Genomic DNA, 26,742 nt, shown 5'->3' on the forward strand with positions numbered 1-26,742 from the left:
AAGTTAACTCTCTAAATTGTATCGAACAATTTAGTTTTCGCAGAAATCACAGCACTTTTGATGCAATTGCGGAAAAATTGAAAAAAATCGCTGGATCTGGCCATATCAGTGAAAAGAACAGTATTTCTTGATTTTGAATCAGTGAAAAGAACAGTATTTCTTGAGCAAATCAGTAAAAGAACAGTATTTCTAAGAACAGTATCATAACCAAATTTTGTTTCAAAATTAGAAATCTATGGCGTAAGTGGAAATAGTCTGAACTGGTTTAAAAACTATTTGAAGCATAGGAAACAACTTGTAGAAATCGGCACCTCACATTCAATGTGGCGGAGTATAAAGTGCGGCGTTCCAAAGGTTCTATTTTTGGCCAACTTTTATTTCTGATATACATAAACGAGCTTACAAAAATCTGCACTTTCATTGAAAAATTTTTGTTTGCAGACTCAACAACATAACTAGTTTAAACTGCTCCGTCAAAAACTTCAAAAAAAAACCTAAAAGGTTGTCAGCAAATGGTTAAAAACCAATAAATTGTCCCCGAATATGGATAAAACTGTTCAAGTTAGTTTATCATCGAGTAGTGCTTCCAATCATCAATTTCACATCAAAAACATACCCTTAAAACGCGCTTCATCTTGCAAATATCTTGGCATGTGTCCATAAAGCAAACTATTTTTGAGTTTTATTGATTTCGTTCGAACTAGGCTTAAACAACAATGTGGCATTATGTTACTAAAACTGTTTAATTCAAATACTTTAGCCCTAACATTAAACCAATACTGCAATACGTTATTCTAGCGTACGGTTGTACTTGTTATACAAATCTTTTGCCTCTTTTGATGATACAAAAAAATATTTCCGTTGATTTACTTTAAAAGGGCATACGAAATTTTGAAAGCATACGAAATGTATTTCTTGATGAAAAGATTCTAACAATTTTTGAGCTCCATGTAAATTAAACTTTAAATTTCGTTTTGCGGTCAGTATCAGGGATAATCCCTTTTTCTATCAAAATTTTATCTCACAAAAAAATCAATTATAATGGATTATAAATTAGCTATTTTTTACAAAAACACAGCAAAAATCAAATTTAATTTAAGCTTAAACTATAAGTACAAAAATACAGTTTCTTTTAGGTAACCAACTGAAAAACACTTGAAACAAATCAAAAAATTAAACAAAATGAAGCGATTATGATTGTTGGATAGTAATTTATTATAATCCATTATAATTGATTATTTTTCAACTAAATTTGAGAAAAAAACTCAAAAAAATAATCGATATGATTTTTACTGTGTTTTCGTAAAAAATAGCTAAATTATAGTCCATTAAACTTGATTTTTATCGATTTTTTTTTCATCTGAGCAATTTAAACAAAAAATCATAATCATTTTTCCAAAGTCAAGTTTTTTGTGATTTTTGCGTTTTTTGGGTGAAACACTCATCCTGGGCTACGTATTAAACACAAAAAGTCAAGTTATGCATGCAAAAGTTTCGTTCGAAAACTTTATATTTCAGCACAGAAACAAGTTTGCAACCGAAAAAGGGATTTAAAATTTTCTGCATCAAATTTTTGTTTTTGTTAATGAAAAAATTCATATCAAACAATTTTCAATAAGGTTTCATATATGCCTTTCGAATGATATAAGAAAATCCCGTCAAAAATGGCTAGTTAAAAAGTTGAAATTTGTCTGCAGAAAAAAAACCAACCCGAGCACAAATATTCCGTTACTATAGTTACGAAAGTCGGATTATAGTATTACGATTTTTCATTTTTGCGTTTTCGATTTAAAAAGTTGGAATTTGTCTGCAGAAAAAAAACCGACCCAAGCACAAATATTCCGTTACTATTGTTACGAAAGTCGGATTATAATATTAATATTTTTCACTTTTGCGTTTTTTGGGTGAAACACTCATCCTGGGCTACGTATTAAACACAAAAAGTCAAGTTATGCATGCAAAAGTTTCGTTCGAAAAATTTATATTTCAGCACAGAAACAAGTTTGCAACCGAAAAAGGGATTTAAAATTTTCTGCATCAAATTTTGTTTTTGTTAATGAAAAAATTCATATCAAACAATTTTCATATAGGTTTCATATATGCCTTTCGAATGATATAAGAAAATCCCGTCAAAAATGGCTAGTTAAAAATTTGAAATTTGTCTGCAGAAAAAAAACTAACCCGAGCACAAATATTCCGTTACTATAGTTACGAAAGTCGGATTATAGTATTACTATTTTTCATTTTTGCGTTTTCGATTTAAAAAGTTGGAATTTGTCTGCAGAAAAAAAACCGACCCAAGCACAAATATTCCGTTACTATTGTTACGAAAGTCGGATTATAATATTAATATTTTTCACTTCTGCGTTTTTTGGGTGAAACACTCATCCTGGACTACGTATTAAACACAAAAAGTCAAGTTATGCATGCAAAAGTTTCGTTCGAAAAGTTTATATTTGAGCACAGAAACAAGTTTGCAACCGAAAAAGGGATTTTAAATTTTCTGCATCAAATTTTTGTTTTTGTTAATGAAAAAATTCATATCAAACAATTTTCATATAGGTTTCATATATGTCTTTCGATCGTTATAAGAAAATCCCGTCAACAATGGCTAGTTAAAAAGTTGAAATTTGTCTGCAGAAAAAAAACCAACCCGAGCACAAATATTCCGTTACTATAGTTACGAAAGTCGGATTATAGTATTACGATTTTTCATTTTTGCGTTTTCGATTTAAAAAGTTGGAATTTGTCTGCAGAAAAAAAACCGACCCAAGCACAAATATTCCGTTACTATTGTTACGAAAGTCGGATTATAATATTAATATTTTTCACTTTTGCGTTTTTTGGGTGAAACACTCATCCTGGGCTACGTATTAAACACAAAAAGTCAAGTTATGCATGCAAAAGTTTCGTTCGAAAAATTTATATTTCAGCACAGAAACAAGTTTGCAACCGAAAAAGGGATTTAAAATTTTCTGCATCAAATTTTGTTTTTGTTAATGAAAAAATTCATATCAAACAATTTTCATATAGGTTTCATATATGCCTTTCGAATGATATAAGAAAATCCCGTCAAAAATGGCTAGTTAAAAATTTGAAATTTGTCTGCAGAAAAAAAACTAACCCGAGCACAAATATTCCGTTACTATAGTTACGAAAGTCGGATTATAGTATTACTATTTTTCATTTTTGCGTTTTCGATTTAAAAAGTTGGAATTTGTCTGCAGAAAAAAAACCGACCCAAGCACAAATATTCCGTTACTATTGTTACGAAAGTCGGATTATAATATTAATATTTTTCACTTCTGCGTTTTTTGGGTGAAACACTCATCCTGGACTACGTATTAAACACAAAAAGTCAAGTTATGCATGCAAAAGTTTCGTTCGAAAAGTTTATATTTGAGCACAGAAACAAGTTTGCAACCGAAAAAGGGATTTTAAATTTTCTGCATCATATTTTTGTTTTTGTTACTGAAAAAATTCATATCAAACAATTTTTGATATAGGTTTCATATATGCTTTTCGAATGATATAAGAAAATCCCGTCAAAAATGGCTAGTTAAAAAGTTGAAATTTGTCTGCAGAAAAAAAACCGACCCAAGCACAAATATTCCGTTACTATTGTTACGAAAGTCGGATTATAATATTAATTTTTTTCACTTTTGCGTTTTTTGGGTGAAACACTCATCCTGGACTACGTATTAAACACAAAAATTCAAGTTATGCATGCAAAAGTTTCGTTCGAAAAATTTATATTTGAGCACAGAAACAAGTTTGCAACCGAAAAAATAATTTGAAATTTTCTGCATCAAATTTGTGTTTTTATTTATGAAAAAATTCATATCAAACAATTTTCATTTAGGTTTTATATATGCCTTTCGAATGATATCAGAAAATCTCGTCAAAAATGGCTAGTTACAAATCTGAAATTTGTCTGCAGAAAAAAACCAACCCGAGCACAAATATTCCGTTACTATAGTTACGAAAGTCGGATTATAGTATTACTATTTTTAATTTTTGTTTTTCGATTTAAAAAGTTGAAATTTGTCTGCAGAACAAAAACCGACCCGAGCACAAATATTCCGTTACTATTGTTACGAAAGTCGGATTATAATTTTACTATTTTTCACTTTTGCGTTTTTTGGGTGAAACACTCATCCTGGACTACGTATTAAACACAAAAAGTCAAGTTATGCATGCAAAAGTTTCGTTCGAAAAATTTTTATTTCAGCACAGAAACAAGTTTGCAACCGAAAAAGGGATTTTAAATTTTCTGCATCATATTTTTGTTTTTGTTACTGAAAAAATTCATATCAAACAATTTTTGATATAGGTTTCATATATGCTTTTCGAATGATATAAGAAAATCCCGTCAAAAATGGCTAGTTAAAAAGTTGAAATTTGTCTGCAGAAAAAAAACCAACCCGAGCACAACTATTCCGTAACTATAGTTACGAAAGTCGGATTATAGTATTACTATTTTTCATTTTTGCGTTTTTCGATTCAAAAAGTTGAAATTTGTCTGCAGAAAAGAAACCGACCCAAGCACAAATTTTCCGTTATTATTGTTACGAAAGTCGGATTATAATATTAATATTTTTCACTTTTTCGTTTTTTGGGTGAAACACTCATCCTGGACTACGTATTAAACACAAAAAGTCAAGTTATGCATGCAAAAGTTTCGTTCGAAAAATTTATATTTGAGCACAGAAACAAGTTTGCAACCAAAAAAATGATTTAAAATTTTTAGCATCAAGTTTGTGTTTTTATTTATGAAAAAATTCATATCAAACAATTTTCATATAGGTTTCATATATGCCTTTCGAATGATATAAGAAAATCCCGTCAAAAATGGCTAGTTAAAAATTTGAAATTTGTCTGCAGAAAAAAAACCAACCCGAGCACAAATATTCCGTTACTATAGTTACGAAAGTCGGATTATAGTATTACTATTTTTCATTTTTGCGTTTTCGATTTAAAAAGTTGGAATTTGTCTGCAGAAAAAAAACCGACCCAAGCACAAATATTCCGTTACTATTGTTACGAAAGTCGGATTATAATATTAATATTTTTCACTTCTGCGTTTTTTGGGTGAAACACTCATCCTGGACTACGTATTAAACACAAAAAGTCAAGTTATGCATGCAAAAGTTTCGTTCGAAAAGTTTATATTTGAGCACAGAAACAAGTTTGCAACCGAAAAAGGGATTTTAAATTTTCTGCATCATATTTTTGTTTTTGTTACTGAAAAAATTCATATCAAACAATTTTTTATATAGGTTTCATATATGCTTTTCGAATGATATAAGAAAATCCCGTCAAAAATGGCTAGTTAAAAAGTTGAAATTTGTCTGCAGAAAAAAAACCGACCCAAGCACAAATATTCCGTTACTATTGTTACGAAAGTCGGATTATAATATTAATTTTTTTCACTTTTGCGTTTTTTGGGTGAAACACTCATCCTGGACTACGTATTAAACACAAAAATTCAAGTTATGCATGCAAAAGTTTCGTTCGAAAAATTTATATTTGAGCACAGAAACAAGTTTGCAACCGAAAAAATAATTTGAAATTTTCTGCATCAAATTTGTGTTTTTATTTATGAAAAAATTCATATCAAACAATTTTCATTTAGGTTTTATATATGCCTTTCGAATGATATCAGAAAATCTCGTCAAAAATGGCTAGTTAAAAAGTTGAAATTTGTCTGCAGAAAAAAACCAACCCGAGCACAAATATTCCGTTACTATAGTTACGAAAGTCGGATTATAGTATTACTATTTTTAATTTTTGTTTTTCGATTTAAAAAGTTGAAATTTGTCTGCAGAACAAAAACCGACCCGAGCACAAATATTCCGTTACTATTGTTACGAAAGTCGGATTATAATTTTACTATTTTTCACTTTTGCGTTTTTTGGGTGAAACACTCATCCTGGACTACGTATTAAACACAAAAAGTCAAGTTATGCATGCAAAAGTTTCGTTCGAAAAATTTTTATTTCAGCACAGAAACAAGTTTGCAACCGAAAAAGGGATTTTAAATTTTCTGCATCATATTTTTGTTTTTGTTACTGAAAAAATTCATATCAAACAATTTTTGATATAGGTTTCATATATGCTTTTCGAATGATATAAGAAAATCCCGTCAAAAATGGCTAGTTAAAAAGTTGAAATTTGTCTGCAGAAAAAAAACCAACCCGAGCACAACTATTCCGTAACTATAGTTACGAAAGTCGGATTATAGTATTACTATTTTTCATTTTTGCGTTTTTCGATTCAAAAAGTTGAAATTTGTCTGCAGAAAAGAAACCGACCCAAGCACAAATTTTCCGTTATTATTGTTACGAAAGTCGGATTATAATATTAATATTTTTCACTTTTTCGTTTTTTGGGTGAAACACTCATCCTGGACTACGTATTAAACACAAAAAGTCAAGTTATGCATGCAAAAGTTTCGTTCGAAAAATTTATATTTGAGCACAGAAACAAGTTTGCAACCAAAAAAATGATTTAAAATTTTTAGCATCAAATTTGTGTTTTTATTTATGAAAAAATTCATATCAAACAATTTTCATATAGGTTTCATAAATGCCTTTCGAATGATATCAGAAAATCCCGTCAAAAATGGCTAGTTAAAAAGTTGAAAATTGTCTGCAGAAAAAAACCAACCCGAGCACAAATATTCCGTTACTATAGTTAAGAAAGTCGGATTATAGTATTACTATTTTTAATTTTTGTTTTTCGATTTAAAAAGTTGAAATTTGTCTGCAGAACAAAAACCGACCCGAGCACAAATATTCCGTTACTATTGTTACGAAAGTCGGATTATAATATTACTATTTTTCACTTTTGCGTTTTTTGGGTGAAACACTCATCCTGGACTACGTATTAAACACAAAAAGTCAAGTTATGCATGCAAAAGTTTCGTTCGAAAAATTTATATTTGAGCACAGAAACAAGTTTGCAACCGAAAAAATGATTTAAAATTTTCTGCATCAAATTTGTGTTTTTATTTATGAAAAAATTCTCATCAAACAATTTTTATATAGGTTTCATATATGCCTTTCGAATGATATAAGAAAATCCCGTCAAAAATGGCTAGTTAAAAAGTTGAAATTTGTCTGCAGAAAAAAACCAACCCGAGCACAAATATTCCGTTACTATAGTTACGAAAGTCGGATTATAGTATTACTATTTTTAATTTTTGTTTTTCGATTTAAAAAGTTGAAATTTGTCTGCAGAACAAAAACCGACCCGAGCACAAATATTCCGTTACTATTGTTACGAAAGTCGGATTATAATAATACTAATTTTCACTTTTGCGTTTTTTGGGTGAAACACTCATCCTGGACTACGTATTAAACACAAAAAGTCAAGTTATGCATGCAAAAGTTTCGTTCGAAAAATTTATATTCGGGCACAGAAACAAGTTTGCAACCGAAAAAGGGATTTAAAATTTTCTGCATCAAATTTTTGTTTTTGTTAATGAAAAAATTCATATCAAACAATTTTCATATAGGTTTCATATATGTCTTTCGATCGTTACAAGAAAATCCCGTCAACAATGGCTAGTTAAAAAGTTGAAATTTGTCTGCAGAAAAAAAACCAACCCGAGCACAAATATTCCGTTACTATTGTTACGAAATGCGGATTATAATATTAATATTTTTCACTTTTGCGTTTTTTGGGTGAAACACTCATCCTGGACTACGTATTAAACACAAAAAGTCAAGTTATGCATGCAAAAGTTTCGTTCGAAAAATTTATATTTGAGCACAGAAACAAGTTTGCAACCGAAAAAATGATTTAAAATTTTCTGCATCAAATTTGTGTTTTTATTTATGAAAAAATTCATATCAAACAATTTTCATATAGGTTTCATATATGCCTTTCGAATGATATACGAAAATCCCGTCAAAAATGGCTAGTTAAAAAGTTAAAATTTGTCTGCAGAAAAAAAACCAACCCGAGCACAAATATTCCGTTTATTAGTTACGAAAGTCGGATTATAGTTTTACTATTTTTCATTTTTGCGTTTTTCGATTTAAAAAGTTGAAATTTGTCTGCAGAAAAAAAACCGACCCAAGCACAAATATTCCGTTACTATTGTTACGAAAGTCGGATTATAATATTAATTTTTTTCACTTTTGCGTTTTTTGGGTGAAACACTCATCCTGGACTACGTATTAAACACAAAAAGTCAAGTTATGCATGCAAAAATTTCGTTCGAAAAATTTATATTTGAGCACAGAAACAAGTTTGCAACCGAAAAAATGATTTAAAATTTTCTGCAACAAATTTGTGTTTTTATTTATGAAAAAACTCATATCAAACAATTTTCATATAGGTTTCATATATGCCTTTCGAATGATATAAGAAAATCCCATCAAAAATGGCTAGTTAAAAAGTTGAAATTTGTCTGCAGAAAAAAAACCAACCCGAGCACAAATATTCCGTTACTATAGTTACGAAACTCGGATTATAGTATTACTATTTTTAATTTTTGTTTTTCGATTTAAAAAGTTGAAATTTGTCTGCGGAACAAAAACCGAAGCGAGCACAAATATTCCGTTACTATTGTTACGAAAGTCGGATTATAATATTACTATTTTTCACTTTTGCGTTTTTTGGGTGAAACACTCATCCTGGATTACGTATTAAACACAAAAAGTCAAGTTATGCATGCAAAAGTTTCGTTCGAAAAATTTATATTCGAGCACAGAAACAAGTTTGCAACCGAAAAAGGGTTTTAAAATTTTCTGCATCAAATTTGTGTTTTTGTTTATGAAAAAATTCATATCAAACAATTTTCATATAGGTTTTATATATACTTTTCGAATGATATAAGAAAATCCCGTCAAAAATGGCTAGTTAAAATTATGAAAATTGTCTGCAGAAAAAAACCAACCCGAGCACAAATATTCTGTTACTATTGTTACGAAAGTCGGATTATAGTATTACTTTTTTTTCACTTTTAGTAACTTTTATTTCTACCTAAAAACACATTCCTAATCGATTAAAAATAATTTTAAATTGCAAGTCATTGTATCGATGTTGTGCAGCTTTGTAGGTATTATCTTGATAATTTTTAAACTTTGTAAGCTAGTGGAAAAAAAATTTTGTAATTTTTTTCAAACAATTTTTCAAAAAAAACGCATGAAACCGAGCCAATTCAAAAACAACAAAAAAGGCCAAGTAGAACGATATTTAAGTTGAGCAGGATACTTTCATTCAATTTTCTCTAGTTGAGTCAACTTACCAATCCAGGGTACTGGGCATCTATTCGATGGGTCTTTAGACCGAATAAAAGTAGAAAGTATTCATATCAAAATTTTAACTGAAAATGTTTCTAGTTTTTTTTAATTGATTTTGTTCAGGGCACTGTACCAAAAAAATTTCATCTCTTGTAATGGCAGTAGTGCATTTTGACTTAGGGAACAGTTAAATAGATGAGATTATAATCGACTATTATCAATTATAATGATTTTGATTGTTTCAAAAAATAGTAACATTAGAGTCCATTTTAGATCGATTATAATCGATTATTTTTTTTGAATTTTATAGAGACTGGCTGACAATAAAAATCCATTATAATCTATTGATTTCTCTTTTCACTGAATGCGGGTTCCAATAGCAGTTTTAGATGGTTTCCTAAGTCAAAATAAACTACTTGCCATTACAAGAGATGAAAAAATATTTTGGTACAGTGCCCTGAACAAAATCAGTTTTAAACAAAAAAACCAGAAACAATTTCCGTAAAAATTTTGACATGAATACTCTCTACTTTTATTCGGTCTATCGACCCATCGACTAGATGCCCAGTACCCTGGATTGGTAATGTGACTCAACTACAGAAAATTGAATGAAAGTATTCTGCTCAACTTAAATATCGTCCTACATCGCCTTTTTTGTTTTTGAATTCGCACAGTTTCACGGTTTTTTCGAAAAATTGTTTGAAAAAAATTACAAAAATTTTTTTCCACTAGCTTACAAAGTTTAGAAATTATCAAGATAATACCTACAAAGCTGTACAGCATCGATACAACGACTTAAATCTTAAAATGATTTTTAATCGATTAGGAATGTGTATTTTATGCAGAAATAAAAGTTACAAAAATTGAAAAAATGTCGATGTCTTGAAAAATAGTAATATTATAATCCAATTATAATTGATCGTTGTTCCGACTTCCGTAACAATAGTAACGGAATATTTGTGCTCGGGTTGGTTTTTTTTCTGCAGACAAATTTCAACTTTTTAACTAGCCATTTTTGACGGGATTTTCTAATATGATTCGAAAGGTATATATGAAACCTATTTGAAAATTGTTTGATATGAAATTTTTTCATAAACAAAAACACAAATTTAATGCAGAAAATTATAAATCCTTTTTTCGGTTGCGACCTTGTTTTTGTGCTCAAATATAATTTTTTCGAAAGAATTTTTTGCATGCATAACCTGACTTTTTGTGTTTAATACGTTGTCCAGGATGAGTTTTTTACCCAAAAAATGCAAAAGTCACAAAAAACACGACTTGATTATTGTTTTTGTTCAATTTGCTAAGATTAAAACAAATTTGTAGAAAATCAGACTTTTTTCTCTCAAACACCAAAATTTTCAAACCAAAAAACTATCTAGCCATACACAAAAAGTTACATTTTTGGTATATAATTCCAAGGGAAAATGTTAGAATTATTTTAAATAGCTAAAATCACCAAATGCAGCTTATCTGCGAGGTAACTGCCAGTTACACTCTTTGTTTTTTATGACAACAAATCTTTAGTTAGTGTTTCGGACGAAACACAAAATTTCAAAACAAAAGTTTTTTGTTTTTTCATTTATGGAAAAAATGTTTATCATGCTTTTTTCATTTAATTTTGGGGATGATAAAACTGATGAAAAAGATCAAATTTTAATTCCAAAGTGTGGAAAAAATTTCATGGTATGGAAAAATTGTTTATTTTGCTATTTTCATGCATTTATTTTTACTCTATGAAATTGAATGAAAGAGTATGATAAGCCTTTTTTTATATATGAAAATTGTATGATAAGCATTTTTGTCAACCCGGGTAACGCACGATATAGTTCGCAGAAATTGTTCCAACTTGGTTGAAGGAAGCTTATTTGCCATAATTGATTTGTTGCAAGGAGCGATATCTATCACTTTGTGCTTTATATGACATGTGGGGGATGAATTTGACAAAAAATCTCAAATTAAGAAAAAATCTTTTTTCTTATTTCATTTTACTTTATCATGTTATTTCTGCTCCATAGACCTTAGAGGCAGTCGGAACATTCAGGGCCTCACCCTGATACGAGCAGCCTTGTAATCCTTTGTCTCTCAGTTTTGTGAAAGCTGACAATGAAACACAAGTATAATCGATTTTTATTCCAAGAACTCCAATGTAGGCGTCAAGCTATAACTTGCAAAAGCTCATCTTGCATATTGCAGCGCGCGTGTGATTAAACCATGCTTTTCTTGTTCGTTTTCAATCGAATTTCCTTGGAAGTTAACTACTCTGTGCTTTCCCTCGATCTGCAGTTTGCTACTTAATGCTTGCCAGCAGAGTGTAGGACCCAGGTCGAGGTCCCGCTCAAAAACCGCTCAATATATGGGCGGTTTGAGCGGTTTTCCAGCAAGATTTGAGCGGTTTGAGCGGTTTGGGTGGTTTGGGTGGTTTTTTTTAGAAAAACCGCTCAAACCGCTCAAATCTTGCTTAAAAAACCGCTCAAAAACCGCTCCTTTCTTGCGGTGATTTTTGAACGGTTTTTCAAGCAAGATTTGAGCGGTCTTATAAAGAAAACCGATTAAAACCAACAAAAAGGCCTGGAAAGGTAATGTGACGCTAAGATGCAGTTGAAATACTACCCGTGTTGACCTCCATAAACCGAAAATGCTTATCTTACATTTCCCCACACCGAAAATGCTTATCTTACAATTTTCTACGTCAAATGTATGGAAAAATGCTAATAATACAATTTTCATACAATTTCAAAAAAACATTGAAAAAAGATTCAATACAGTTTCTCCGGCTATTTGAACCAAATAAAACAGTCTGGTAGTGAAAAATAACTACGTTTATTTTTTTTGGAAAAAAAATGGTTATCCTACAATTTCCATATATGAAAATTGTATGATAACCATTTTTTCATGAAAGGCAAGATTTTCAGAAACTTGCTAAAATTTGTTTATAAACAAATTTAAACTATTTAACCGTTTTCAACTCAAGCACGATTTTTTTCGATGTATTGACCAAAAACAATGTGAGCGACTTGTTTCAAATGCTCGAGCAAAATAACCACTGGAAAATATGTAAGTATGTGTATGTATGTATGTATGTATACATGCATGTTTAAATGTAAGTACGTTTGTATCTATGTATGTATGTATGTATGTATGTATGTATGTATGTATGTATGTATGTATGTATGTATGTATGTATGTATGTATGTATGTATGTATGTATGTATGTGTGTATAGATGTATGGACGTATCTTTGTATATATTTATGAGCGATTTTTTTTATATACATATTAAAAAAACGCTCCAAAAAACCGCTCAAGATTTGAGCGGTTTGAGCGGTTTTTTTAGACAATTACGCTCAAAATCTTGCTTCAAAATGAGCGGTTTGAATGGTTTTTGAACGGTTTATCTAAAAAAAACCGCGCAAGATTTGAACGGTTTTGAGCGGTTTTTCTTGTTAAACCGCTCAAATCTTGCGAGGTTTTTTTAGATAAACCGTTCAAATCTTGCGCGGTTTTTGAGCAATTTTTTTAGATAAACCGTTCAAAAACCGCTCAAACCGCTCATTTTGAAGCAAGATTTTGAGCGTAATTGTCTAAAAAAAACCGCTCAAACCGCTCAAATCTTGCTTCAAATTAGGTGAAAAATCTCGACTCGGGGACTTAATACGAAACTTAGAGCCAGTTATGGAGCGAAGTGGCGATGCGTCTGTAGTCCGCCCACCGGCAATCCTAAACCAAAATCGTTCCGTTGTAAATTACTTTTCAAACTATGCAAGTTGTCAATATCATTAAATTTGCGAATTGTCTCTTCGTCGGCTCTCGTCGGCTTTCGATTGTGAAACAAACATTGTTCGTTGTCAAAATTGGTCATTTTTGTTTAAACTTGTAAGCTTGTAATGCGTATGATTTGCGGGTGATGGCTTGACTTGATTGGGTTATCCATTTTTTACCTACTGCTGAATCTTTCATCTATTTTGATGAGTTCTGAAGAACCAAAAAATGAGCAAACATCTCGGCAAAACCTTACAAAACAAGTATAAACCTTATGCTGATCGGCTAATATGCCGACCCTGTCAACCGTAATCGACCCTAGTCGGCTCATGTATCGACTCTGTCGACCTATATAACTCGGGCTGAAACTTGGACATTCGGTCGACCGATATGATCGACAAATAACTCCACCACCTTAACACGAGAAGTCTAGATTCTGTTTTTTTTAATGGTTTTGACTGTACACTCAAAAAAATGTTAAAGTAAAATTACCCTAAATGAGTTAAGGTAAAAAAAAAATTAAGGTAAAATTTACCCTAACATTACCTTAACTTTACCTTAAAAAATTGTTAGGGTAAAGTTTACCTTAACTGAATTAAGGTAATTTACCTTAACTTAACCTTAATTTTACTAAAAATATTTAGGAATGCATTTAACTACCTTAAAAGTGAAGAGAATTAAGGTTTTTACCTTAACATTTAAGGTTATTTTACCTTAACTTTTGTGTTTTTAAGGTAAAAATTTAAGGTAAAAACACCCTAATGTTAAGGTAAATGAAGTTAAATTACCTACTTTTTTAAGGTAAATTTTTAAGGTAAATTTACCTAAAAAAAATTTTTTTAAGGTGTTTTTTAAGGTTGATACACCTTAACTTTTAAGGTAATTTAAGGTAAATTTTTAAGGTGTTTTAAGGTAAGTTAAGGTGTACTTAAGGTAGTGCAAATTTACCTTAATTTTTAAGGTGTTTTAAGGTATTTTTTAAGGTAAATTTACCTTAACTTTTTTTTGAGTGTAAGTCGGCGGCTTGTAGTCAGTTTCAAATTCGCTTTTGACCTCTTCTTTTACCTTGGCTACTAATAACTTTCATTGTCTGTTCTGACTTATTAGTAATAACTCAGCTTTCTCCTCACAATTGGAAATTATAAGTTATTTTTGTCAAGGGTCCAACTAGGTAAACCATTTCCTCAAAGCTTTCTTAAGAACGAACGTCTTTGTGCGACTACACTACGTTTAAACTTCTGTGGGGTTTTCCGTTCGTTGGTGGCGCGATGGATCAATTTGGTTCAAAGGTCTTTGAACATCAGTTTCGTTTTACATCATAAAAATTTTCCACTTAACCTAATCAAAAGTTGAAATATAGCGCATACTGAATTTCTGGTTTTTTTCTGATGTGCATGATTTAGATTGAACTGATCGAGGCTGATTCGTAGATAAAAGAATTTCTTAAATTTGTTGTCATTTGACTACGAGCAGGCGCGCAAGGCTGATGGAAAAATTAATTCAACTATTCAAAAAACAAATTTTTGGTCCAGCCAGTTTTCGCATCTGTAAAAATGTTGTCATGAACGCTGGTTTTTTTTTAATTGAATTTTCAGAAAAAAAAACGCTAGGGAATTGTTTTCTTGTCTGACTTAAGTTTTATTAAGAAATCGAAATCTATCTAGTCTTCTAGTAACTATACTGATTTTTGTTTGGCTGATTTTATTAATTAAAAGTGTAAACTAAGTCGTATGGTCCATTATGGCTAAAAAACTCCATCCAAAACAGTGTTTTTGAAGCATTCATGGTTTGTGTTCCTGAATATTACAACGTGCACTACGTGTAATTTACCTGCGACCCATTCGGATTTTTGTGTAGTTTGCCGCTTCAGACATTTCATCTTTTTAATTAAATTTAATTGTGAAGTTTTAGTAACCAATCAATTTCGATAACGTTTAAATTACCAATTGTGAAACAAATTTTGTAGAGAACAATTTAGTATGATTCGATCTCAAAATTGGCTTCAGATCAACCAACGTTTACAATTAGGAATAAAAAATTTAAATATGAAGTCAGATTGGGTATTTATAGATATTTCAAAGTAATTTACCCTCACTCATCCTGGGTTTACTATAGGTTTTTTTTCTAAAGTTTCTAAATTGCTTCAATTGCTTCAGGAGAAAATCTCGGCTGTACTTTTTTCTTCTCGTGTATTTCTATTGGGATTGTGTTGTGAATGATTTTCATCTTGTTGGTGTCATATGGAGTGCTCAATATGTGAGCCATTCCCCCGGATGGCATAGCGGAACCTTCTGTCATACGGATAAAACGGCGTTAAAGGACTTATTGCTGAAATGGTAACGATTAGGAAGGTGTAAATATTCTGGAAGTTAAATTTTTCAAAAAGTTGATTTGAGCCGAATACTTTTCAAAAATACAAAAGGACGGCCATTTTAATTATGACACGTCAAAAAAGGAGAATAGCCGATACACACGAAAAACAGTCGGGTAAGAGAGAAGAAGAGATACTTGAGTTGGAACGGAAATACAACTGAAGTCTCCGACCGTGACACGCAGACACGATAAGAAGATTAGTAGTGAAAGCAAGTGGAACCGGTAGATCCAGTGGGATATTCGGGAGCGCTCCAAACCGTTCCGAGCAGTAGAAATTAGGAATAAACGGTGTTATTTCTGGGAAAACTTGGAATTGGGAGCCCGGTGCCCAGTGACAGTTTTAGTAAGAACTAACGAACTCATAGCAAAGTGAATTTTAGTTACGTTTCATTCCAAGCAATGTTTCCAGTAGTTGAATTATCAGAATCAATAGAAATGAACTGACAATATTTTTACTGGTTCATAAAAATCAGCTCCATTCAAATTGTAAACATCAAGTTCCAAGGCAACCTGTACTTCAGTTTTGCTTGAGTCATCTTCATAACCATATTCTGTAGTGGTGACATCACAAGAGAACACTACAACAACTAAAAGATATCCTAAAAGAAACATCCATGCAGTTTAACTGATGTCCATTTAGCGCGCTTCAAGAATTCTTTGCTCTACACAACCATGTCTCTGTCTCAGATATGATGAACGGGATCCACGGATACACATCCTCGAAGATCTTAGAAGCGCATATCCAATACGACACCGAATCTACCAAAGCACTTGACTATACAAAGTTATTTTTTTTCTCACTGACCATCGAGGCAAGTCTGCCACGTTTTTGTAAAACGTGGTAGCAAGTTTGCCCATGCCTCCAGTGCACGAAACAGCAAGAGGTTTGAATGAACTGTGTTCAACTTCCCTGATACGGTGCTCATAGAATCTCTTTTTTCCTTTCCGTGCTTCCTTTACACACTTGGCAGAGTAACAGAATTTGATTTGACGCAAGAATTGAATACACTTAGATCAAAAACGCCTTCTCAAATCTGCCTCGCCAGACTCCATTAGCTGAAATATGGAGCCGTCCTTCATCGCCACTTATTGATTGTCTCAAAGCCAAAAGCTCGCCAGATAACCGCCCTAATTGAGGTCCGACTTCACCATTTGAGCAAACTTCAGTCATTATTTCTGCTGTGATGTCTCTCACTTCATTATGCATTATGCCGAATAGCTGGGAAGCCTCCAGTAGTACCATCTTTTAGCTGTTGTATTGCCCTGAGCGTTTTTTTTTAAATCGATACTGTTTATCGTTTCAGAGAATGAGTAGTTAGGGGCGAGGAATGGGGCAACCCAACTCTGATGGATATAACATATAATTTTTACTAAAAATATCAATAATTTTGGCAGTTAGCCCTCATTTTAGTAATAATCACGTTGTCTGGGGATCCGAGACCCAGCTATGAGGTTATTTTTGCATGTAAACGGAAGCTGAATAAAATTCGTTTGGCTGATGGCCAAAAAGCGGTAACATGGTAGTTAGTCTTTAAACAGACCGAAAAATCAACTGGATAGGCCGGGACGGTAAAACGAGTAAAATTAAGGTAACAGACGTCCGCCAGTCGTCAATAGAGACTTTTCCTACTCTCTGTTGCTGTGTAATTTCTGGGCGAATGTTACAATGTCTGTTGATGTTTCAGCGGTAAATGTTTTTTTTTTTCAGTCAATGAGGGTTATAGTGCTAAAACCAACGTTTTTCTTCAAACGGGTTGGTCGTTGAACTATGAGCAGATTTCCTGAGATTAAACAAAGTACGGTAGAAAATGAGGGAGTCGATAAAGAGATTAATGAAGTTTTGAAGAAGATTTCGAGTATTACTTTCGGTGTCAGTGGCTTTGAAATCAGTTTTCCTCATATATTGAAATGTTTATGGCGTGGATTGGTAGGGGTCACCACACTAAGTGAGTCGATAAAAAGATTCATGCACATTTGATGAAGATTTTGAGCATTACTTTTGGGTTTCAATAGCTTTGAAATCAGTTTTCCTCACATATGGAAATTTTATATGGCGTGGAGCGGCAGGGGTCTCCACAATGAGGGAGCCGATAAAGAGATTGATGAAGTAATGATGAATCTTTTGAGCATTTTTTTCGATTTCAATGGCCTTCAAATCAGTTTTCTTCGCATATGGAAACTTTATATGATGTGGATCGGCAGGGGTCTCCACAATGAGGGAGTCGATAAAAAAATTGATGAAGTAATGATGAAGATTTTGAGCATTACTTTTCGGTTTCAATGGTTTTGAAATCAATTTTCCTCACATATGGAAATTTTATATGGCGTGGAGCGGCAGAGGTCTCTACACTGAGGGAGTCGATAAAGGGATTGGTGAAGTTTTGATGAAGATTTTGAGCATTTTCTTTCGGTTTATTGGTTTTGAAATCAGTTTTCTCACATTTGGAAACTTCTGTATGGCGTAGATCGGCAGGGTTCTCCACACTGAGTGAGTCGACAGAGATTGATGAAGTTTTGATGAAGATTTTGAGCATTACTTTTCGGTTTCAGTAAAATAGGGAAATCTGGCAACAGTTTTTGTTGAATATTGACTAAAAACAAAAACATAAACAAAATTCAAAAATTAATTCCAAAATTTTTTTCCAAACTCCTCTGACTTTTTGAACTTCTATGTGGTTTAATCTTCTATAAAAAGCCTAATCACTCACTTCAATTTTTCGAAAGTAAAATAAAAACCCAAACATTTTAAACCGGTTTTTCTTGACACTGGGACAAGTTTTCGAAACTACTTTATTTCTGTTCGAATCAAGATTGAAAAAAATTAAATATGAAACAGGCTGTTTGATGACTGTTCATTGTAAACTTCGGTTGGAAATAAGATAAACCTGCTCGCTTACCTTGATTTTTCGAAACTGAACAAAAAATAAAGAAATTTTGAACCAATTTTTTTCAACCGATGATTATTTGTGGTTTCAGTAATAAAGTATCTACTAACACAGACTGAAAAAAACACAGTGATGGATGATTGATTCACACACTCAAAAAAAAGCCCAGTCTGGGGCCAAGCTTCCCCAACTAAGTCAATTATCTCACGATTTGTAAACAAAACATTCAATTTCAAAAACACTCCAAATTAGCAACAAAACAAAGATTTACGCGCACAATAACACTCGTGTTGAATGAACGCGCAGCGGAGCAAGCGGCCGCAAATAGTCAATGCCGCGTTTGAAATTAGCTATCACAATTTACAACTGTTCTGAGTCTGCTGTTCTGAGTCATCATCACAAAATCCGGATCAACCGTAAAATCCGCACTCCCCCACAAAAGAAAGTTTCTCAATTTTGTCTACCCATTCAAGTTCTTTCTTTTTCAGGTAGATGTCCTTCTCATTTCCGACTCCAATGAAACCGCCCAAAAACCTCTTCCCTTCCACTATAGTAATCGAGTACTTATCAAATATGTGATGCGCTTCTTCAGCATATTGTTTATCGACAACCAGAAAATTTTTGTAAGGCTCTGGAAAGTAACCGAAGGCGGGACCTTCCTCAATCAAGTTTTTGAGCCATATCTCCAATTTCTTGAGTTTTGCTATGGCCGCAGAATCATCAGCATACCAACTTTGTAACACATTGTTCGGATCCTCTAACTTCCGAATCAGGGGAAGATGTGAAACACCATAGAAGAACATTGCCAGTGGGTCTCCCTGTGTGGTTCTTTCCCTACTGTATATCACTTCATCGGCGCCAGCAACGGAAGCGACGCGAAGCCTCTGTAACTATTGAAGAGAAATCTGGAACATCTAGGCCACAATATTCGAGCATTCTACAATGCTGTTTCACGATTGAGCGAGTTGAAAGCATTTGATGCATCCATCAACAGCATGCCACAGCCATCTTCCTTGTTGTCATCAAAAATATCAAAGAGCGCATGGATTGCACCTTCAACGCCAGCTTTCAGCCCACAAGCTAATTGATCAGTCGAACATGTTTCTTCAAGGTCAATTTTTGTGAACTCAGCCACACTTTTGCAAATTATTCTCCGTAGACACTCGCCTGTGCCAATAGGTCACACGCCGGGACATTCATCAAGCGCAATCAATCTTCCAGAAACCAGTGCTTGCACTTTCGACCATGGTAAGATTTGATTGCTCATTTTTGTGGCGAGAGTTGCAACTTCGTCTCTCATGTGTGAACTGTGAGTCCCATGACGTTTTGAAACCGTCTGCCAATGCTCAGAATATGTTCCCGAAGATCCCGAACTGCCCTGCAAAGAACGTGTCGTCTTTTCAATGGAAGCAGAACTGATTATAACATTTTCAAAGTCGTGTAAAACTGGCACTTGCAATCGCGAAGAGAGAAATGACTTGTGTGGCTCTGGATGCTTTGACTTCAAAGTCTATAAAACGGTCACACTTTTCTTTACCGCTTGCATCGAATCAAGCACACCCCCGCTTGCTCTCTCCGAGAGCCACCGCATAGCGCTTCTCACTTTGCCTTTCATCATTAATGAAGCACACACTTTCGAGACATGTTTGTCGTCCAAATATCTTGATTTCGTTGCTTCTTTTTGCCACATCTCGTCGAATTTGTTTTCCTTCCAGTCTTCAATGCGCCGTCCAATAAGCGTTCGAATGTCTTTTGATGCTTTGATCATTGGATCTCTTTGTAACAAAGCACGACTCATCACTAGAACTCTTTCTGAATTGGAATCAGCAGTGGTAGAAAAAAGCTTCAGTTCATGTGTCATGAGGTCCACGTACTTCCTACCAATGATATCATTAGGCAAAGTATATAGTCTTTTTGGCAACCGTACACTTTTCACCCATGTTTCAGTCCAAATCGAATGATCAAGACAAGTTGATTTGTCAAGTGACGCACCGAATGCTTCCATCATTATGTGTTCGTCTTGGCTTTCAAGATTCGGATCAGTTTCTGGTGGCACATCTTCTTTTTGCAGGTCTTGCATGGCTTGAGTTAATCCTGTGCGGCCATTGCTTGTCGGTGTGGAAACACTGAGCTGCGAATCAGAATTATACCCCAGATAACCAGGCGGTTTGATAATTCTCTGAGTCCGCCTCATTATATCAAATCAAAGCACCACCGTGGTAGTAAAACCTCTTGTGTCACGAGAAAAAAAAACCAGCAGCAGCAAATCCGAGATAATGAAATCTATGGAGTCACACTCAGTAGAAAAAACGATATTCTGCTCCGCAAGCCAACTCCGCTGCAAACACGAGCATTCTCCGAACCAAACTCGAACTCTTCCCGAGCACGGGCCACTCTGCTCCAGAAACGAGCTCCTCGCCAAACACGAGTTCCAAGCACCGGCTCTGTACCAAACACACACGAGCTCCAAGCACCGGCTCTGCATCCAACACGAGCGCCAATCCACAAATAAGTTGTGCTCCGAACACGTGCTCTGCTCCAAACTCACGAGCTCAGCGCCAAACACGAGCTCTGATCCAAAAACGAGCACTGCTTGAGATAGTATGTCCGCTCAGTTGTCGATGTTGCAGTGGTTGTTTTTTTTTCTTGCTTACAATACAAGTGCATAATACGTTTTTAAAATTCTATCAGATCTTTTCATCACGCCAGCACAAAAAAAAACACTAATTTGAAACAAAAAAACCTTAAAAAAATGTACGTATTTTTTTTTTAAAATTTGATCGGAAAGTTCTGTGATACTTGCACAGCAACCGGCAAATTCTTGTTAATATTATAAACGTAGAAAAAAATTAACTTCGAAAACTTGTCTCAGTGTCAAGAAAAACCGGTTTGAAATGTTTTGGTTTTTATTTTATTTTCCATCGATTGAAGTGAGTGATTAGTCTTTAAATTAAATTTGAATTTTGTTTATGTTTTTGTTTTTAGTCAATTTTCAACAAAAACTGTTACCAGAATTCCCTATTTTACTGTAACACTCGAATATAACTAAATTTTAGGTTTTCTGTAGATCTTTTTATCACGCCAGCACAAAAAACACTAATTTTAAAGAAAAAACCTGAAACAAAATAGATTTTTTCAAATATGGTCGGAAAATTCTGCGCTATTTTCACAGTAACCGGCTTTCCTTCTTGCAAGTATTTTGGTAAAGCAAAAAAAGTCATTTTTCAACAAAAACCGTTGCCAGATTTTTTTATTTTACTATGATTGTCGAATATACCTAAATTTTTTTCAGATCTTTTCATCACGCCAGCACAAAAAACTCTAATTTGAAAGAAAAAACCTAAAAATTGTACGTATTTTCTAAAATATGATCGGAATGTTTTGTGCTCTTTGCACAGCAACCGGCAAATTCTTGTTAATAATATAAACGTGATTACTTTGGATTAACTTCATATATTTATCGGTATTATTTTCATGCACAATTTAAAAACTGTTTGATATTCAACTGTCTTCCAAGCTGAATAAATAAACATTGTTTGAAAAAAGCATTTTTTTAAACGAAGGTTTTGATTTACAACATATTGGTATCCTGTAGTTTCTTTACTTTATTTAATAATTTCTACTTCTCTAATATTAACTCATACATTTTTCAATTTATGTCAGAAGCACCAATGAAACGAATAATTAAAATATTATTTTCTGCTTTGGTGTTGTCAGTCTTGCCAGTCCTTTTACTGCTCTCAAGTAGAGATAACTATACTTATCAGCTGACTGGTTTTAGGGAACTGGTCAAAAAGAATTTCCAGCCTTCCAATCATGTAAGCTCACAAACTTATCCCGGCATAAACATAACATAAACAATAACCTATCTTAATTTTCATCGAAAATTATTTTCAATAATAGTTCAGCATTTTTGAGCCCACAATGAAAAAAAACTTCAGAAATCAACTTGATTTTAAACTTAGTTCATTGAAATAAGAAAACTCATAAATGATCAACAGAATTTATTGTGCAAAATGCTAGCTGAAAACGCCTGATGGTGGTTCGAGTCATAGTGGTTCGTGAACATTGTCTATGCCTCAATGGTGTACCGGATCGGATCTAGGATTTTACGAGGGTTGTGGTATGGGGAGGGGAGGGGGGTTCAGGTTTACCAAACCCTTATCAAAAAGGTATTCGACCTTTTTAACTTGATAAAATTGAATTTCCATTGTCTCCCAAAGCAGTATAAAGACCCTATTTTGCTAAAATTTAATGGGACGAGGCAAATCCTTGGAAAATAAGCACCAATAATGCTTTGGTTTTTAACTTGAAGCCCCCTTCTTTAAATAGGGGCTCAAAATAGAACAATAGTTCGTATTTTGACACTTTCCTTCGCGGAGAATTAGTTTGAATTTAGATTTTACCTTAATACTACGGTTTAATACAGGGGCGGATTTAGGGGTGGGGGACGCCCTTCCTTTCAGGGATTCGACCCCCTGCCGACCCAAAGGGTCCCCCCTTTGGTACTTTTTAGGAAATCCATTTTTGGCCTACAGAACCTAAAATTTTTTTAAAGGCGCCTTGAGTGCCAATGCTAACATATACTAACTTTGAGGGGGAGCGCAGGCCAAAAAAACGGCGCGGTTTTTTTTTGTCAAAACTTTCCAAAAAGTGCCCAAAAACTGCTTTTTGACCTCTTTTTTCAATTATTTGCCTGCGGCGCACAAAGTTTGGCCAAAGCAGCGTCTTTTTAGTGCTTTAGAAGAGCTCCGAAAAACAATTTGGTCGAACAAAAAAAAGGTCATCAAATTTTTCGAAATTTTTTTTTAAATCACCCACCTCGAGCTCAAGAAAATCCTAGATCCGCCGCTGGTTTAATAACTGATGTCCAAAGCTCTTAGCTGCATCTTTAATATGGAAACAATTTCGTAAGTAGCATATTGTCGCAGTTCATAAATAACATGATTGTAGCTTTTGTGTTTTAGATGGAAAAAAGTTTATTCACATCGATAAAATTTCAACACCCGAAGTCAGAAGAGTTTGAAAACAATAAAAATATCAGCCAAGAATTTTATGTCAACGTTCTGTCGAGTTATATTGACCGAAGATTAGCAAGTTACGGAAACAGTCACATTGTAGCGTTTGTTTTGATTGAAAACTGTGCTTATCGCAGAACGGAGTTGTCGAAAAAAGGGAACCCATTTCAGATTAATTTGAAAAATATTCGCTGTGTAATTGGCGATGATATCCATCTGGCAACTGAAGTATCGCGTCTGGGGTTTCTCTTTAAGTTTTGGTATCGAGGACGAAATTTCTGCCAAATTATGGTGCGATGCACTTTAGACGAAGAACATTTATTACACGACTTAACGACATATAAGGTCAGTTTTCAACATCTGCAATCAAAAGCGGACATCGAATTTTTTTTTGCGAGTGCGAGTTTTTAAAATAATAGTTGAACTCACAACTGTCCGCTTGTTATCTTAGACTTATGGTTGATTTTGTTGACAGAGGGGCTGCAACCTAGCATTGTAATGAATATTTATAGATTGTGTGACCGGCATTTTCTTTAACAGAAAAACACATTCAAGTCAGTTAATTTCAGAGAAACGGGGAAAAGCTGGAAAAATGGGGAACCTTTCTTTTAAGTGCTCAACATAAAAGAAATACTTCTATGTAAATCAAATTAGTTCTGTTTTTTGTTGTGCTTAAGCTTCTTCATTTACGCAACGCATCCAATTGCAGAGTAAATGTAAAAAAGTCAATAAAATTTAAAAAAATAATGCACTGATTTTTTTAATTCCGACAAAGTAAAAAAGAGCTAATCGTAAAGCAATTAAACCATATAATTTTTGTTTTCGAAAAGAAATACGAAAAATATGTTTAATTTTCATCAGTATCATTATGCGTGTTATTTACAAAAATCAAAATTACCATTTGAGCATAAAACTAGATCATTTTAGGTCGATTCGTTTGATCAAAAATCTAAGAGAAGAAGAGAGCGAATTGGCGAATTAATGTACGACAATGAGCGTAATTTTTCCTCCATTGAACTTTTCTGTAACATCACAATAAGATATAATATAAAAAAAAAACATTTTTTGAAGTCAAAAACTGTGCTAATTCAGCTTTCAGGCATGAAAAATAATTACACAAGCTTTTTTAAATCATACTTCTGTCAACAATTTTCATCAAAACGAAAAAGATGATATTTTATAATATTTAATTATTATAAATTGTTATAAAATTATAACATTACGAAGCCAAACTGTGCACAGAACTGGCGCACACAATTTTCCAAGAGACAAATCTTTAAACCTCTTAAAAATTTTCGGAACGATCAATGAAAATGAAAGAACAAAAGAAGAAAAAAGGGAGCGTCCTTGTTGAGGATTTCGCTTAAAATTTACAAAATGCACATTTTGGCCTCGTAATGAAAATCTTAAAATATTGTAACATTTTGTTATAATATTTTAAAAAATTATGATATTTTAATAATACTTTAGTATTTGATTTAATGTTTTAATATTTGTTTTAATATTTTAATATTTGGACTTAATGCTTGTGTGTCAATTTTGATTGAAGTTTTCGATAAAAAAATATCCCTTTTGAGGGTTAACTTTGGGTGCCAATTTTTCAGAAAAAAAATAAAGCATAAAACTATAATCCTGCTGCAAATCGTTGGAAAAAAAACAGGCCAAAAAAGGCATTTGTTGGCTCTTTTTTGAAAAATTGCGCTTTTTGGCGCGCGCTCTCCCCTCAATGTTAGTATAAATTGGAAAAATTTTGGGGTCCGTCACCAAGTACGGAAATAGAAACAAAGGGGGACATCAACCCCCTCCCCCTCATATCCGCGCCTGCTTGACAAGGCCCAGTTTTATCAAAACGCTTCCGCTCCCATCAACCCCCTCCCTCCTAAATCCGCCCCTGCTTGACAAGGCCCAATTTTATCAAAACGCGGCGAAATTTCCTCTTTTGTAATTTTTTCCGGAAAAAATAAATCAGCTTTATTTTAATTGAATTCTAGAAAAACAAGTAGAAACAATGAAAGATTTATACTTCTTGCTGACTTTGTTATATTTATTTTTGCTCAGATTAATCGTCAGTTTTGATAACGCAAACTAATCCGAAAGACTGCGCTTCAGCTACTCCTTCTTAACTACTTTTTTTACTTAAAATTTTGCTAGCTTTTAGCTGAAAATCAGCTTAAATTTTTTCTTCTTCTTTTTCATCTTTTCTTGGCCTAATTTCGTAAACAACCACCAAATATTTTCTTTTTTTTTCGTGTGTCTTTTCACAAGGGTCTGAATCAGCATTGTGATCAATGACATTTTCAACGTCAACTTTTTTGTTCTGAATTTCCAAAAACATAGTGCAATATTGATGCGTGGGTTGGTTTCTATTCGAACTTTGAAATCTTAATTACAAATTGTTTGGTGAATTTTTGTACACACAAAAAATACTGACTCCGTAAGCTCAATTTTTGAAAAATAGTCAAGTTGCGAGCATTTTTCGTGAACTAACAATAATTGAGAACAGACAATTTTGCCTTGTTGAGATAATTAATGTCCGCAATCATGTTTGAATTATGATTGCAATTTTTCTCTAACAGTGTTGTCGTGCTAAAAAACAGTTTTTTCGATGATCAATTATAGAATCTGCACCTGAATAACCGTCTATTGAATCTCTCCCTAAAAATAAAAAAAAGCAAAAGTGGGTTTTTTATTAAAGAAATACTTACATAAAATATGAATTCAGAAATGTTTTGATTACGCATGGACTGAATTACTTGATTGCTTGATCTATAATAAACTTAAGTTTCATGGTATCTGCGACGGAGACCGATCGTTTAGCAGACCAATCTTTTATCATAAAAAGTGAAAATTGAGTCTTTTAGCAGACCAGCGTAATAAAGTGATACATGATTGATTCACAGACTCAAACTGACGCTCAGGCCAAACTTCCCCAATTAGTACAATTAACTCACGATAGGTCAACAAACTATCAATTTAAAAAGAACAACAGTCTAAATTAGCGGCAAAACAAAAATTTACTCGCAGAATAACACTCGTGTTGAATTGAAGCGCAGCGAAGCAAGCGGTCGCTAATCGCCAATTACCAGCAATACAAAAGCAATCCCGCAGACAAAAATGTGGATGCCAATTTTTTTTTGCGCGATTCCTTGAAATGCATATTTTATACAGATTCAATTTCCGGTTTTAATACATGCTAGGGGAGGGCATTTTTCCGCTAGGTCACTTCGGGGGGGGGGGGGGGGGGGCTTGAAGATTGTGCGGTCGATCCGTTGCCTCATCGGAGTTTACTTGTGCATAACTATTTTTCAAGTGACAAAGGAGGTCGGTATCTTGAAGAGAAAGGAACGTCTTCTCTAGCATCAAACGGTCTAACCAAGCAAGGTTCAATCTGAAGCTATTCGCATGTGAGAAGGAGCGGGTGCGAAGAAATTCCAATCCATTAATGCCCTTT

The sequence above is a fragment of the Symsagittifera roscoffensis genome, chromosome 9 (genome assembly GCF_963678635.1).
Source record: "Symsagittifera roscoffensis chromosome 9, txSymRosc1.1, whole genome shotgun sequence".
NCBI lineage: Eukaryota > Metazoa > Xenacoelomorpha > Acoela > Convolutidae > Symsagittifera > Symsagittifera roscoffensis.